At 33.9% G+C, this 17,847-nt stretch overlaps 1 protein-coding gene and 1 long non-coding RNA gene across 3 annotated transcripts in view; both read left to right on the top strand.

The window, feature by feature from the left end:
• The window catches only part of LOC127860766 (cAMP-specific 3',5'-cyclic phosphodiesterase 4C-like), a 505,962-nt gene that overhangs the window by 443,692 nt on the left and 44,423 nt on the right, over positions 1-17,847 (top strand). The gene's annotated exons all lie outside the window — the stretch shown is intronic.
• On the top strand, positions 12,009-13,228 carry LOC127860846 (uncharacterized). Of its 2 annotated transcripts, none has more exons than XR_008039948.1 (3): positions 12,009-12,154; positions 12,621-12,702; positions 13,163-13,228. It is a non-coding gene; the product is annotated as an uncharacterized LOC127860846 (long non-coding RNA). The 2 variants fall into 2 exon arrangements; XR_008039947.1 differs by lacking the exon at positions 12,009-12,154 and adding an exon at positions 12,283-12,396.

The following is a 17,847-nucleotide window of genomic DNA, read 5'->3' as shown; positions in this document are numbered from 1 at the left end:
AGAAATTAAAATAAATATATTTTTATGATCAGTAGCATACAATAAAAAATATTCTTTACAGTTATCATATCAGTTATATTTATCTGGTTGAAGCTGTAGTTAAAAATTTAAATCTCATACTTACAGTGAGCACAATTGGGCTGTTTTCTGAATAAACTAGGCGCAATGCATGTGTGTAAATTGACGTCCCTGAGATTAACCCGTGAAATCCGCACAGGCTTAGCCGGGTCAACTCTTTCTGCCTAGATTTGATTTCTTTAAAAAAAAGATTTATTTTTATAGACAAAATACATAGAGGTTGTACACACATGTATGAAAGGGACCTTTGCATGTTTTGTGGGGAATCAGTAATTATATACCAAGATCTTAATCCATTATATGCATCTTTTAACAAAAATCGGAAAATAATAAATCATTACAAACACAACACATTTGAATAATTTGGAGAGTTTTGTTGTTATCGTTATAATTTGTGACATAACAAGGATTGCTTACATATAGTATAACAAATGTGGTACTTTATGTCAGTACAGATGTCCAAGTGGTGTAAGATTAAGACTCAGTTGTGGATGACTTTTTGTCTTTCTTTGATTTAATTGTTGTTTATTACTGGAGCTATTTAGATAAAATGTTTACATTAATCAAATTAAAGCATCAACTGGCAAACTTACCCCTGCGAAATGTTGTTCTGCAGTTCACGAATAATTCGTGAACAGTTCATGAACTGTTCGTGAACTGAGTTCATGAACTGTTCACGAAGTGTTCGTGAACAGAAAATGAGCCACGTCTGTGAAAAGTTCTTGAAATTTTAGTTCATGAACTGTTCATGAACACTAATGGCATGAAGTGTTCATGAAATATTCTTGAAACCTAATGGCATGAAGTGTTCATGAACTATTCTTGAACCCTTATGGCATGAAGTGTTCATGAACTATTCTTGAACCCGTGTGGCATGAAGTGTTCATGAACTATTCTTGAACCATTATGGCATGAAATGTTCATGAACTATTCATGAACATCAATGGCATGAAGTGTTCTTGAACAGTTCATGAACAACACAATTCTTGAAAAATTCTTCAGGGTTTTGCTGTTCACGAACAGTTCATAAACATTTTCCTTCTATTTTTCAATGGCTCATTTTCTGTTCATGAACTGTAAGTGAATAGTTCATGAACCATAGTTCTTCAAGAGTTCATGAACTGAGGTGGCATGAACTGTTCATGAACTATTCATGAACAAGAATTTGTCAATTTATGCAAAGGTTATCATAAGTGTTACTAAAGCTCAACAAACAGGTCAGGGTAAGAAGAAACAAGTCTTGTATTAGCACTTAACATATTGATAGCAACATATAACAATAATTTAAATATAACACTAATAACTGAGATACAAGTGGTTTGATAATACTCTTTAAATTTCATAATACAACTTTGCACTATATGTTCATGAATAATTCATGTATTGAAAAGATTATGAATAGTCTCATTTTCAGTTCAAGAATCATTTACTAATCAATGGTTTCCCTGAAATGGTTACACTTACAGTGCCAAAGAACTTGAAATGGAACCAATGGCTGATCAGTTCAGCCGGTAATTTATTAAAGACTTACATTTTCAAATATAACATAAACCATGTGCCTTCCGTTTCAACTTCCTGTGCACACAATATTCTTTCTTTGTAAAAACAGCAATGCAATGTACATTGAGTTCTTGATATCATCTTAAACTGTTCTTGAAATAAGTTGTCCTTAAAACGTTCTTAAAAGTCTTTTAAGTCTTCCAAGAACAATGACAGATCCTTTTAAGAACATATTGGATTCTTAAAAAGTCCATCATACGTTCAAAAACATTGTGTAGACCTGTTTAAGAACATCAGAAGGAAACATGTTGTTCAAAAAAGTTCTTAAAGTGTTCAAGAATAGTTTAAGAATAATTCAAGAACAGGAAAGGTCCTTAAAGTTATTGAAGTGTTCCTGAAGGCAGTTCTTGAACAGTTCTTGTACAAAAGTTCTTAAAATTCTCTAGAACAGGTCAAGAACTCTAACTTACAGTGGTGAAAGTACTATGCATATTCATGCTAACTTCACAGGTTTCACAAATCTACAAGATTTGTATGCTAGACATTTCAATATTACTTTCAAAAATATGTATGAAACATCTAGCACAAAGGAATTCATGAATTATTCATGATGGATCCTTTAAGTCTGTCTCAGAAAAGTCATTAGAAATACTTGTGCATGAAATGTTCATCACTAAGTATTTATGGTTAGATGAAGAACTGTTCATGAACTTTGAAATGTTCAACAATAATTCATAAACAGTTCATGAACATGTCTTAAGAACAGTTCATGTCCAAAAGTTCATGAACCAAGCTCGGGAACTTTTTCAGAACCGTTCATGAACAGTTCTTGATCGGCTTGAAGTGTTCATGAAATCATGAACAACATTTCGCCGGGGCAGAAACATGCCAAAATCTGTGAAAAGATCCCTTTAAGCCCCATTTTGCTACAACCAGGTTGAATTAATACTACTTACTTGCACTGGTACAATCATGTAATGTCGGTGACAAGCGCAGTGCATATTTCAGCCTGAATCAATCGCTGTAGTCACTGTGATCGATAAGGTCTGTCACCAACTGTGTCACATATTTATTGATCAAATCTGGTACATTCCATCATTCTGACAATTCCTATTGCATTTTGAAAATGTTTCAGAGCCTGTCTTGTATTGCTTTACTTCCTTTAATTACAAGGTGCAAATAGAGTTTTTAGTTTCCTAGAAGGCCTAGGTGTGATTGTATCTTAAAATGTATCATAGTTATCTTGAACATTGCGTCAACCATTATCAAAATACTGCAAAATGAGTTGAAAACATGTGACATATATTGGTAATTTTAAGATACAGGTTTAAAGGGACCGTCAATCACGAATGACGAAAATCGAAAAGTTCTAAAATACTGTTTTTTTTTACAATTATTATTTTATATTGATTAAAATCAATATAATCACCCGGTAGGGTGGCAAATAGCAGTTGAACTGACCGTCTGTCAGTCCGTCCGTCCGTTCAAAATTTTTAACATTGGCCATAACTTTTGCAATATTGAAGATAGCAACTTGATATTTGGCATCATTTGGAAAGTACAGATCATTTTCACAAGGGAAGTAATATTTTTTTTAAGGGATATAAAAAAAAATTAATCGAAGGGTGCAGTAGGGGGCATTGTGTTTCTGACAAACACATCTCTTGTTTTCAATCAAGAAAGAGTGCTTATACATATATGATAAATATTTAGTTTAGACAGTTACATTAAGTATTATAAATTTAGATTTTTTTCAAAGCATTTAGAATTGCTGGCCACTACTGTTTTTAAGTGCACATTTTTTTTAACATTATGGAGTTCAAAAAGTATTCAACAACAAAATCAACATTTAATTATTCACATGAAAGCATAATAAACATTCCTTTTTGCCAAATGATTTATAAATTTGATATTTACATGTTAACATTGAAAATTGTTTATTGCTAATGACCTTCAATCCTTCTTGATTGAACTAGGAAAAAGCTTCTGGGACCCGGCTTAAATGTCTACAAAATCTTTAAAGTATTGGTAAGCTTTCTCAAGTAATCACTTCAATATTTACACTAGGTGAGCATGTCAATTAAGCAGCTTGTGTGTGTAGCCTTAATTATGAGCCGTCAATAGTGCACTCTTCAAGGTCGTCCACGGGTTCATGACCTACTGGGAAATGTCAAGGCTTCCATTATGTATAATCTTTTCACCCAGTCTCGAACCAGGAAACAGCTGTTGATTGATTAAGTGTCTAGAACTGAGACCCATTCATCAACATGAGAAAGACTCGCTTACACTGGCCTCTTGATTGTATTGATTGTAGATGTTTTAATACTGATAAAATAGCATCAACATGAACACATGCACTGCCTGGTGACTTAAAGGTTTTATCTGAGACTTGTTATATATTATGATTCTCAAGTTTTTTAATTAATTATTCAGTTAGAACCTTCTGTTTTCCTTTCACTAGATGATGATGTGTTATGATATAGGGTCACACAGTTGACAGCGTGCTGCTAGAATGGGGGAAGGGCTGACATGCCAGGCCAGTATGGTGACATTTTTTACTAAAAACTTAATCCAAGAAATTTAAGAATGGACCACTTGCCATACAGGTTTATAAGCATAGTCCAAATTTCATGCTGACCTGTCCAGTGGGGCAAAAGAAACAGGATGTAGCGGCCTGCATTTTTGCTTCTAGGTTTTTATCCAACTAACAGTCAGGAAGCCTGGGTAGATTATAATATGATAACCAGTTTCAATTGAACGAGATTCAGACACTCTATAATATTACATTGGACTATCTGGTCAGATAATTGCGGAACACTAACCCATAAAATTCACAATTTAATAACAATGATTTTACATTTTCATCAATGCCAGTGGGCTTCATTCCATTTAAGCGCTTTCGATTGCATGCATTGCAGCACTAACCCCCAATGCCATTAGTTTTAAGCCTCAAAGGAGCAAACCTCATTGAAAATGAATTTGATTTCCACTTGGCACTTAATCCACAGCCATTATTTCTACCATTGACGTCACTGTCCTTACAGTGGCTTTCCTTAGAGCTTTCCTGTCTGTCATTGCTTTTGTATTCCACAAGCCTGATGTAGCCGCAAACTTAAATTAATAACCAATCTGACATTTACTTCAGCACACACAAACTATAACTCTCAACACAGTGCCAACCGGTAGTGTAATCATAGAAAAGTGCATGAGGTAAATAAAATATTATCCTAGAAACAAGAAATATTTTTTCTATCTTATGCAAAAAGATATTCAGTGTTGAATTGATTGGGTTTTGTGTTAAGAATGATAGTCACTGAAACCAATAAGATTTCAAAGAGTTATGACTAACATGCGGATATGTTTTCCTTTACAATTCTTAGCCACAATATGTCTACATACATTTAAATGATGATAAACAAAATGTACGATTTATTGGATACCATGATAAACAAAATGTACGATTTAATTGGATACCATGATAAACAAAATGTACAATTTAATTGGATACCATACTCAGAGAACGTGAACACTGGCAGAAGTCTAGTATTTGTGAAGCCATAATTGTAGTATAACATTTTTTTAAAGTCAAAGCAGAATATTTTCAATTTTTCTAGTGGGAAATTTCTTTATGGTATGTTGATAACAGTAAATTAAGGTGAAAAGCTGGTTTATACAGCTTCTTGGAAAAAATGTATATTCTTTAAATATAACAAGATAATTTTCTAGGAGGCGTTGAATGGTGTTTGGTGTTGAGTGTTGAACAGTTTCAGGTTCTTATTTCTGTATCAAATTATCAAATACATTCCTTTCACACTTACCCTCCCCCCCCCCCTCCAGCTGATATGTGAATGTGATCTTGTAGCTGATGAAACATTTCCAAGAAACCATCCAAAAAATGAGACATTTTTTAAAAAACATACAATAAATTTATGGATTCTAAGAACAAAATTGCTTGTGATTACTTGATGGAATAAAAATAGTAAGTACCCTAGTTAGTTAGATTTCCCAATAAAGAGATTAGAATAATTTAGTCATAGAAAATTCCAAGAAACAGGTAATATTGAATTACTAAATAACACGGAGAACTATTAAAAGAAGTGAGTGGTATTTTTTTCAACGATCTCAATTTTAACAGATAATAACCACTGTCTTTACATAAAAGCATTTCAATATTTTTGATCAGATTTATTGAATTGCAACACTAAACCCATGTCCAGTAAGCACACAACCAATCTCCAGTAACCACTCAACCAATGGCCAGTAAGCACTCAACCAATGGCCAGTAGGCACTCAACCAATCTCCAGTAACCACTAAACCAATGGCCAGTAAGCACTCAACCAATGACCAGTAGGCACTCAACCAAGTAAGCACTCAACCAAGTAAGTACTCAACCAATGCCCAGTATGCACTTAACAAATGTCCAGTAAGCATTTAACCAATTTTCAATAAGCACTTAACCAATGTCCCATAATAACTCAACCGATATCCCATAAGCACTCAACCAATGTCCAGTAAGCACTCAGCCAATGGCCAGTAGGTTCTCAACCAATCTCCAGTGAGCACTCAACCAATAGCCAGTAAGCACTCGACCAATGTCCAGAAAGCACTTAACCAATGTCCAGTAAGCACTCAACCAATGTCCCATAAGCACTCAACCAATGTCCAGTAAGCACCCAACCAATGTCGTACCATAAGCAGTTAACCAATGTCCAGTAAGCACTTAACCAATGTCCAGTAAGCACTTAACCAATGTCCAGTAAGCACTTAACCAATGTCCAGTAAGCACTCAACCATTGGCTAGTAGGCACTCTACCAATGTCCGGTAAGCACTGAACCAATGTCCAGCAAACGCTTAACCAATGTCCCGTAAGCACTAAACCAATGTTCAGCATGCACTTTACCAATGTCCAGTAAGAACTAACCGATGTCCAGTAGGCTATCAAGCAATTTCCAGTAAACACTGGACCAATGTCCAGTTAGCACTTTACCAATTTCCAGAAAGCAATTAAACAATTTCCAGTAAGCACTTAACCAATGACCAGGAAGCACTCAACCAATGTCCAATAAGCACTTAACTAATGTCAAGGAAGCACTTAACATGAAGGTCCAGTTAGCCCTTAGCCAATATCCAGTTTACACTTAATCAATGTCCAGCAAGCACTCAATTAATGTCCAGTAGTCACTCAACCAATGTCCAATAAAAACTCAGCCAATGTCCAAGGAACACTCAGTTGGTGTTCAGGAGGCAGTTAACTGATGTCTGGAAGGCATTCTTCTTATGTCCTAGAAGCACTCAACCAATGTACAATCAACACTCAACCAATGTCCAATCAACACTCAACCAATGTCCAGGAGGCACTTTATCAATTTTTAGGTGGCAATGTCCTTGAGGCACGTAACCAATGCCTTGTCTTTAATTAAGCATTGCCTTGTAGGCACTCAACCAATGTCCATGAGGCATGTAACCAATTCATTGTCGTTAATTTATGATTGCCCAGACTAGGCACTCAACCAATATCCAGCCCTTTTTATTTGTATATTTGATCTTGCACAACTTTGGTATAATCCCTCTGACACACTTGTTCATGGAGTTCAACTGTCTCAAGCTTGCAATTTATTTTTTGTATTTAAGAACTTTTAAATCATCATACACACCTGGCTCATATTATATTTTCACCAGTATTTTATTATCAAAAAATGATTCGATACATTTTCAAAATTAAATAATTCAGGTAAACTAAATGTTACTAGGCCATATATTTTGTTGATGACATTTACATTTTTTGCAAACTTGCTTATACAAATATTTCACTTTTCATCTAAAAAATAACATCAGTATTCTGTAAAAAATGGCTACTATGCATTTCTAAACTTATTGTGTATGCACAAAATGTTACATCCTATGCTTATATTAACATAATCTTGCAAATTATAATTATGATAGTTTAAATTAACAATTGAATGATATTACCGTAATTGCATAAGCTTTTCAAAGAATTAAAAAGATTACAAATGACATTTTGATTATGAAATGCCCCAGACTTTCCAGGTACATGTATATGATTAACCTAGTGGCAGTAATAAATGAGTTCAGGGCAATAAACTCACTGTCTGGCAGTTACATCACTGTAGCCATTATAAATGCTCAAGACAAAGACAATATTAACATACAAATGAAAAGCCTTAAATGTTAATCATTCACAAGTCTATTGATTGTTATGATTTTAAGATGCATCATATGGGTAACAAATGGAACACTGATGAACATTTGTCCACTACGCAACAAAAGGAAGACTGATAAATATTAAACGTTATGTAAGAAATGGAAGATTTATGAATATTTTATGTTATGTAACAAAAAGGAGGAAGATGAACATTTTTATGCTGCGTAACAAAACGAAGACATTTCAGAGTGTGTTGCATAGAAGCATAATGAAGTTGTCCCTATATGTAATAGATATTCCACTTTGGCAGCAGCTTTTTATGTCTCCCACTATAGTAGTGGGGGACATATTGTTTTTGCCCTGTCTGTTGGTTGGTCTGTTGGTCTGTATGCGCCAACTTTAACATTTTGCAATAACTTTTGCTATATTGAATATAGCAACTTGGTATTTGGCATGCATGTGTATCTCATGGAGCTGCACATTTTGAGTGTTGAAAGGTCAAGGTCAAGGTCATCCTTCCAGGTCAGAGGTCAAATATATGTGGCCAAAATCGCTCATTTTATGAATACTTTTGCAATATTGAAGATAGCAACTTGATATTTGGCATGCATGTGTATCTCATGAAGCTGCACATTTTGAGTGGTGAAAGGTCAAGGTCAAGGTCATCCTTCAAGGTCAGAGGTCAAATATATGTGGCCCAAATCGCTTATTTTATGAATACTTTTGCAATATTGAAGATAGCAACTTGATATTTGGCATGCATGTGTATCTCATGGAGCTGCACATTTTGAGTTGTGAAAGGTCAAGGTCATCCTTCTAGGTCAAATATATGGGTCAAAATTGCTCATGTAATGTAACTTCTGCAATATTGAAGCTAGCAATTTTATATTTGACAGGCATCACCCCTGCGAAGATTTGTTCTAGAAATTGGAACGGTTCTGGAACTGTTCTAGAACATCAAGAACAGTTCTAGAATGTTCCATATTCGCGTTCTAGAACTTATGTTCTGGAATTGTTCCAGAACTGTTTTCTAGAATAATTCCAGACATTTGTGGAACAAGGCTTAGTTCTGAAACTGTTCCAATAATATACAAGAACATTTTTAGAACATTTCTAGAACAAAATAAGTTCAAGAAATTTCTAAAAATGTTCTAAACTGTAGTTCTAGAACACATTTAGAACTCTTTAAGAACCAGTAAGTTCTACAAACATTCTAGTGGGGAATAAGAACACATATAGAACAGGTCTAGAACCAAAGTCTACAATTGTCCTACAATTGTTCTACATATTTAAAATAAACTAGTTCAGACAATGATAATTTGACTTCTTTCAAATTATATTTCAAAACAATTTTCACATTGAAACTTTGCTTGCTGTGGTGTCTGCAAGATATTGCTGTCATATCATGAGATATATATATATATCATACACAAACAGAGGACTAGTGTGAAGGAGGAGTGTTTGTTGATAGGTCTGGGATACTTTGTATTATTTCTAATCTTAAAACATTATGTGGGTACTCACTAGAAACAACGTTACGAGGCACTCCTAATGAGTATCCAAACATAAGCTTTTATGGAGAACTGGAGAAAATTATCCCTGAAATACCAAAAAGTACTTCTCCTTTAAGTCCTTACAAAATCTTCTGCTACACACATACATATACATGTATATAACTGACTATAATTTGTCACCAAATTACACATTATTTAATTTTTTTTTACTGTATCTGTTCGGAATTCTGCATACTTAGTGTCTTCTGAATTTGCATGTAATCTTGTGTCAATTAAAACACTAGGACTTCACAGAGTTCCTCAACATTCACCATCACAAGAATCTCAGAGAACTAAACTGGAATTAGGTGACTAACTACAGGAGCTTCTGGTAACTGTAATGGGTGGATTTCATCCATCTTTTTCATAACATTATTCAGATATTTGTGTAGTTTTCTACATTAAATCTGTCTCCAATAGTGTGTAGAACGTGGCACTGGAAGTGTTCCATCATCAAAATACAGTTTCTTCACACGCTTCAGTGGACCTGGAAAAAAGACATATGAATGTATATTTTGAAACAAATATAAACTCTTTAACTCATTAACAGGTTTATAATAACAGAAACTTAATTCACAAGCAAATGATTGTGGTTTACAAAAATCAACATGTTCAAACAAAATTAAATTCTGTACAGTATCAGGTTGTTTTGCTCCCAAGTAGTTTCCTTTCCCCTAGTTGTTTTGCCTCCCAAGTAGTTACCACGGCCATTCTACCTCATGTGTGAGCCACACTACCAAGTGTGTAACTACTTCTGGAAGGCAACATAATTCAGACAAAATAACACTTGTTTTTTTCGTTTTATGTAAACCAAGTGTTTTCTTCTGTAATGATGTTTTAGAAATATGCTTTTCTTAAGTTAAAATTTCAGTAATTAACCTTATTCAGTCAGGCATTCCAGAATACATGGGTGTAAAGGTGACCAATGTCATTTTACTCTTGCATGTTATTAATGTTAATTTCACAAATTTTTAGATTATTTAATGTTTTGCCAAGTCTCGTCTTCTTGTAGTCATCGATAGATTAAAGTCTCATAATAAACTATTCCCGGGCCTCAAGAAGTTATTTTAGTGAGCATCACAGGTCTATAATCCCAGCCTGAAGTTGCGTGCAATGAGACTTTCAATGTAAACATTGAGCATTGTCAAATACTGAAATCACTTGCCTAACTTGCAGTGTAATCTTCAAAAAAATAAGCATTGGTGTTTATGTGGTTTAAAAAAATGATAACCAGTTATAAAACAGTAAAAAAAATGCGTCCATTTGCCTTATACTCGCCCTTCAGCAAACGGACCATTTATGAATTGTAATAACAGCTGTATTAAGAATAGTGTTCGACCCACAATACACGTTGACTTACTTAACCCGTGTTTCTAAGTGTACTGTTAAGTCCGGTAATCTTGCGCGTCTGTTAATCTTGCGCACTTCGCATTTGCGAATCTTGCAGACGACAAATGGTTTTCTTTAGTGATGAAAGATGGAATTTCACATTTTAAAGAATTAACGGATTTAAAAGTTACGTATTCCATGCAAAATTAAATTCGATCATTACATTTAAACACCGGTTGCGTCATCCCTATACATGGTAAACACTGGCCTTCTTACGAAAACTTCAAAATGAATCACAAATTCCCTGCAGTCTTTAGCGTTTTCATACTTTAAATTAAGAATTCATAAATCCAATGTGTAATTAAGCATTCCATTGCACAATATCCGATCAGTTATGGTATTTTTTGCCATGAAAATATATTGCATCAGACGACATAGTAATCATTTCCCGCCATTCTGTCAAACCAATTTGGTATGATCTCCGCATGCGCAATGGCCTAGTTTTTATATTTTCTGTACACTATGGAAGCATGATCGTGGTATCAAACCTGTTATGGTTTTTTTTTCACGCATACCGGTACTTTTTTATTACATTGTTGTAATTGTCCACTATTATTAGTGATTATATATTTTTTGATTTGTAGTGAACAAAAACTGCACTAGAAATCCACATTTAATTTCAATGGTTTTGCAAACTGATTTTTAAAATATTTTTCTGGAATGTTTTTTGTCAATAATTGGACACCATATGTCTACAATTTTGCCTAAACGAGGTCTTTATACAAAGTGCGCAAGATTACCGGACACTGTGATAGTTTGAAAATGAGGTGAGTCATGTTTGTTTTGAAATCAAATCGGACAATTCTTCACTGAATTAATCAGATATTTCTGTGTTAATAAGCACATGAACTTATAATTTTCATAATAAATTTAGATATTATGTTGCCAATTTATAAAAGAACATGTTTTTAAAACAATTGACCCTTAACTGCGCAAGATTACCGGACAGCATCGTAAGAACTCTCTGTCTGGTTGATATTCTTTATCACATATCAAGCACTGGTACTTACCATTTTCCGATACATGAAGATGGTTTTCCTTTCGATGTGTCGTTTAACTTAACATGAAGATATGAATTTAGTAAGGAGGGATTAATTTTAAGTTGGAAAATTAAATTCCAAAGCTTATTTCAGCACCGCATCATACGGGTCTCTGAAAATCTACCCAGCCTAACCCCAAATGTAAGAGATAATTTCATTGGCCAAAATTCACAAAACAGAGCTGACTGGTTTTTATTTTATTTACGTAGACTGTCAGCGGAGCATCATTAACGAAAAACAGTCGGGTGCATATAAGCGCGCTTTTTTTAAATGGCAGACGTTCTTTTCTTGTTCAATCGCGTATGAGCTTTATCGAACCACAAAATGTAGTCGCACCCAAAATAGATGTTGCTCACTACCAGGAGGGAGATCTCATCAAAGCCACTTACCAAAAACAAACATACGATGCGGTGATCAGTGAAATCCATCGTAAGTAAATTCGTTTGATAGCCAAACTTTTTGGTACCAATCTAAAAGGATCTTGAATGGGGCGAACACTTTTTTATGACTAAAAGCGTTAAGCGCGCCTCGTCACTAATGTTAATAAATTCCTGTCGGAGAATACCGCAAAATGATATTTCAGTTCGCTCAACGCGGACCTATTTGACGAGGCGGTGTCTCGGTTAACAATGTCCCCTAAAAATGTCCATATTTCAATCGCCGTAGAGCAAGTATATTTCACTTACTGTTTATAACACTGTGTATTGATAAAAAACACAAAGTATTGAAATAAATCAATATTAAAGTTAAGGGGTCTTCCTGATCATTGTTAAACAATTTGTTGTAAATAGTACAGGTTCGGGCAATCATATTTTCGGATAACGAAAAATAATCTTGTAAATAAATATATTGTCATAATAATAATATTAAAATTTGTATATACTGTTGATTACAGATGACGAGGTTTCTCTTGAAGCAAGCAAAGCGACCGCCTAAGCATGCTTTCGAGGCAACTTAAGATAGGAAAAAAACTCAAGGTAAGTATTATTTTCAAGGCATGTTCACAGTTCAGTGACAGGCAGGCAGTCCAAAATTACAGGCTTTAATATTTATGAATGTGAGTTGGACACTTAAATGAGACTCAAGAAATTCAATTTGCCTCCATTGAATAAGTGTTATTATAAGTATTTTTTTTATCAGTTGGTCAACACTGCCTATAGATATATGATTTTTTCCCTGTTATAAATGAAACATGAACACATTGTTCACAGTTATCCAATTTCACACTCACTCACTAGCCAGGGGTGAGTGAATTTATTTGAAAAAAAAATCTGATGAACAAACGTTCGATAACATTAGCTAATTGTTTGTATGAGTAACTACTCAGTCTAGCCAGAATTTCCAAATGTGAAATTTGATGGTCTAAAACAAAGTATTCATGATTGCATGACACAATGCTCAAGTTTGGTTTTCAACACATTTCATGAATGATTTTAGAGTTCAGTGATCAAACACCAACAGAGCCTCGTGATAAGTTGCCTGTAAAGAGGAGCATGAACCCATCAGATGCCTCCGAAGATATTGACCTGACGAACAATGCTGCAAAGCAAAATCTCGGTAGTATGTTGGTTGTCTAATACTTTTTATTTTAATCCCTTAGAAATATATAAAATCCAGTATTTAATGCGTTAAAATCATAAAAACCTGCAACAGTGTCTTGAATATATTGCGTTCGTATTTAAGTTGGTGCTGAATGTCAAATTGTGTTATCCATCACCAGTTTACTTACAAGGTTTGCTGTATTGAAGCATTCTCAATTTGAAAATACTAATGTTGTGATCAAATGTGTAATTATTTGTTTGAATACTTTGATAATAAGTACACTCAATATTGACTAAATAAAAAGACGTTATGTCTATATTTGTAATACTGTCCAGCTGGATCATTTAGACTTCTTGTTTAGTTTAAGATGTGACTACATTTGTTATCTAAATGATTTCAGAGCAAAGTGCTCAAACACCTACAGAGCCTCGTGACAAGTTGCTTGTACACAGAAGAGCCTGATCCCATCAGATGCCTCCGAAGAGATTGAAAAGAACTGTTTACGGACATTTTCAGAACTGTTTTAACATTTGTTCCAGACTTATTTGAAGCAACCCTTCGAAACTGTTCTAAACATTTCTAGAATTGTACTGGAACACACCGGCTAGAACTGTTCTGTAATCATACTGAAAATGTTCTAGAATTATTCTGGAACAGTTGTTGAACGTTAAATGAGAAAAAAATTCTAGAACAATTCTATAACAGTTCTGGAAATTTATTCAAGAAAAATTCTGGAATAGTTCTAGAACGATAGTTCAAGAATTGTTCTAGAACAGTTGTTGAACGTTAAATGAGAAAAATTTCTAGAACAATTCTATAACAGTTCTGGAAATTTATTCAAGGAAAATTCTGGAATAGTTCTAGAACGCTAGTTCAAGAATTGTTCTAGAACAAACCTTCAGAACTGTTTCAGAACAAATTGTTCTAGAAATTATTCTCATTTAACGTTCAACAACTGTTCTAAATCGTTCTAGAGCATTTTAAGGATGATTCCAGAACACTTCTAGTCATTAAGTTCCAGTACAATTCTAGAAATGTTATAGAACAGTTCTAACAATCTTCGCAGGGGTGTGTATCTCATGGAGCTGCACATTTTGAGTGGTGAAGGGTCAAGGTCAAGGTCATCCTTCAAGGTCAAACGTCATATAGGGGGACATTGTGTTTCACAAACACATCTTGTTAAGAGTGAACATTCTTTTGTGTTTATGTCACATTTAAATTGCATATTATGAAAGACATTAATAAAGAACTAAAAGTACCATTTTGATAGGCATCTATGGGACAACCATACATCTTTCTTTCTGACGGAAACTTATCATAGAATATTGAAGGCTGTCATAGCAAAAATAGGAGCTTTTAAAATATGCTACCAACGCACAAAATATACTAGAAACTTGGGGGGGGGGGTTGTTAAGTGCCTGGACTGAAAGTCATCAATTATAAATATACAAACACTAAAAAAATAAGATGTCATTTTATGTGACGACAAAAAATAAAATTGAATTTATCAAATACGTATTATTTTGTATTTATAAGTAATTGCCAGTTGAAATTTATTTATTTTTTATATAGAAATTCATTAAGGTTACTTGTTTAAGATTTGTGGTTTTATATGGGAGTCTACAATTTCAAGAAAAAACCTATTGTTTCCGTTTCCCATTCTATCAACAGAATTAATCACTGATTACTTCATTATAATTTTCTCTAGAAAAAAAGCATCAACATGCAAACCATGGTTATCGACAAATGATTAATGTCCTTTCGAATCAAGAAAACATAGTGCTGGTATGTAATAAATAACATATTGGAAATGTGTTATATACGCTAGTTCACTGACATATTTACAACTGCAATTCCTTCGAGATAATAACCCTGCGTTGCCTACATGTCTAGATAACAGAAAACTCATTTACGTTTTACAACAGACGTCTTGGTGTGCGGGGGTCATTGGCTTACTTAAACATATTGGAATTAGGTCACCGTCTGTCAATGGCAGAAGCTTTGTAGATACTGTCACTTAAATAAATAAGAACATTTTAGCTTGAGTCTAAGCATTTGTAATTGTAACGAGGCAGAATTTATAAGGGTACTCATATATCTATATTTGTTTTGGTGAATCACAATTACTCATCAGTTAAACAGGTTAAAGTGTAAAAATTTGATTTTAATGCTAACGCCTTCTTACTATTTACACTGGTATTTTTATGCCCTCAAAGGAGGGCATATAGTGATCGTACTGTCCGTCTGTCCGTCCGTCCGTCTGTCCGTCACACTTTTGCGTTTAGGTTTTGAAAAATGCTCATAACTTCTATGTCTCTTTAGATGTAACCTTCATATTTGGTATGCATGTGTATATGGACAAGCCCATACGCACACAAATTTTTACCTCCTTGACCTTGAACTAAGGGTCCGCATTTAGGTTTCGAAATCTGCGTTTAGGTTCCGAAAAAGCGTTTTTGGGGGCATATGTCTTCCAATGGAGACATCTATTGTTTGTATTTATTATATATCCCTTACATTAGATATTAATGTTAAAACATTCAAGAGAAAGGTATGCTTTTATAGTCTGACTACTCACTATGATTCAATCGACTTTGACATTCCCCCCCCCCCCCCCCTCCCCCCCCAAAAGCAATCACATTAGTGAGAACCAAGAAAGGCTATTTTGCAATTTTATGTCAAAGGCTATATTCTGCATTTCCAGTTCATTTATTTGAAATAGTTCTACTATTTACTATTTAGGACCTTTTTTGCTTTCAGTAAAAAGCTTAGTATACACACCAAAGTAAAATTCTTTTAGATCAAAGGGTGGCATACCAATTATATTTATCTTCAGAATACCAGTGAAGAATCAACAAACTCTAGTGCTAGCTCACAGTAGTTATCCCAGTTAAAATGTTATTTCTTTTATTGTCACACCTTGCCTACCTATGAACTCAATTACCTCGTGAACAGTTCAGCACCTTGCCTACCTATGAACTCAATTACCTTGTGAACTGTTCATTACGTGGACTGCTTTTTGTTTACACCAAGTTCAAAACAATGCAGTTTTGAGATTTTTTACCATTGGAAAATCTATTTGTTTGGTAATTACCTCATGAGAACACCCCTGGCAACTGTTATTAATTAGGAAGTAGTAAAATGTGAATACCTTGTGTCTGGATTCTTCCAGTTTCTGTTTTTTTTACATTATTCCCCAACCTACCAACCTCAAAAAAGAAAGAATTCCTTACCTGTTTATAAATGCTTGTTTCCTGATCGTGATCTATCAATTCATGGATTGTTTTAAGTCAAACTTGTAACAATGATTTAGCACTGCTTACCACCCAAACGATCATTTGCATTATTGGAAATGATTGCCATCATTAGGATTGTACTTATTTGACAATTACTATATGGAACTGTACTTCTTCCACCCCCACCCACCTACTCAACACACTTACATCAATCTTTGGAATTGATTGAAATGTGTCATTCCTAGTGCGATGAAGTTCAGGTGTTTCTTCAGGCAGATTAGGTAACGTTAGAACATTTTTTGTATACAAATGACTGGTGTTCATTTGCTAAGCTTGGATAATCTGTCAATTTCCTAAATGTCAACTGCATTGTGGACCTACCACAAGTGTCAGTAATCAGTAGGTTTCCAGAGTCTTCAGAAATAATGACTCTTTAGCTGTCCTGGCGTGGATAAATGGCTGGATTTACTGGAACATTTTGTTAGACTGGAAATCTACTGGCTATAAATCTAAAGACCTTACGTACTTTTACTAGTACACTCTTCTCTAATGTAAATTTGGCTCTCGCAACATTTTATCAAAATCTTCATGAAATACTCTTATATTTATTGTACAACCTTTGTATAATATAATTATACATTTTGAATTACTGTTGATTGTTCCAGACTTCCTATATATAATGTTTTTATGTATTATCTTGAAATATATAACTGTTTTTTGTTTGTTTTTTATTTACAATATTTATACAGACACTTCAAGATTTTAATTAATCTCAGCATCATAATTTTCATTCATGCAGGAAACATGTGTCCCAAATTTTAACTTAAAGAAATAAAATAGTACATGACATTGTACATGCTTTGAAAAAGTCTTCTCTATGATCTTTGCAAAATTACAATAAAATAATTTTTTAGCGAAATTTCTCATTACCATTAATTAACTATATTCATGATTCGTTCTTGAAGAGTTCATGACCGCAATCGAAAATTCAAGAAAAATGCATGGCTAACTCATCATTGCTAAATGAGAAAATTAATTTTGAATAGTTCTTAAACAAGTATATCATGTTAACTAATTCCAATCATGAACTGTTAAAGAATATTTGTAATAAATATAGCATCTTAAATTTTGCTAATTAGTTCATGAACTAGTTATGCACAATAATTTATAAACAGTTCATGAGCTTTTCAAGAACTATTTGATATTAAATTGTTTATGAACTTTTTGCCATCATAACGTATTGTCTCATTAAGCAATCATAACTTGTGTACAGTATCTTCAAGTGCATGACATGTTCTTGAACTCAGTGTCATTCAATAGTTCAGGTTTTATTTTAATTATTTA

The sequence above is a fragment of the Dreissena polymorpha genome, chromosome 15, assembly GCF_020536995.1.
Source record: "Dreissena polymorpha isolate Duluth1 chromosome 15, UMN_Dpol_1.0, whole genome shotgun sequence".
Taxonomy (NCBI): Eukaryota; Metazoa; Mollusca; class Bivalvia; order Myida; family Dreissenidae; genus Dreissena; species Dreissena polymorpha.
The sequence above is the reverse complement of the archived record's forward strand: the minus strand, read 5'-3'. Positions and strand labels throughout refer to the sequence as shown.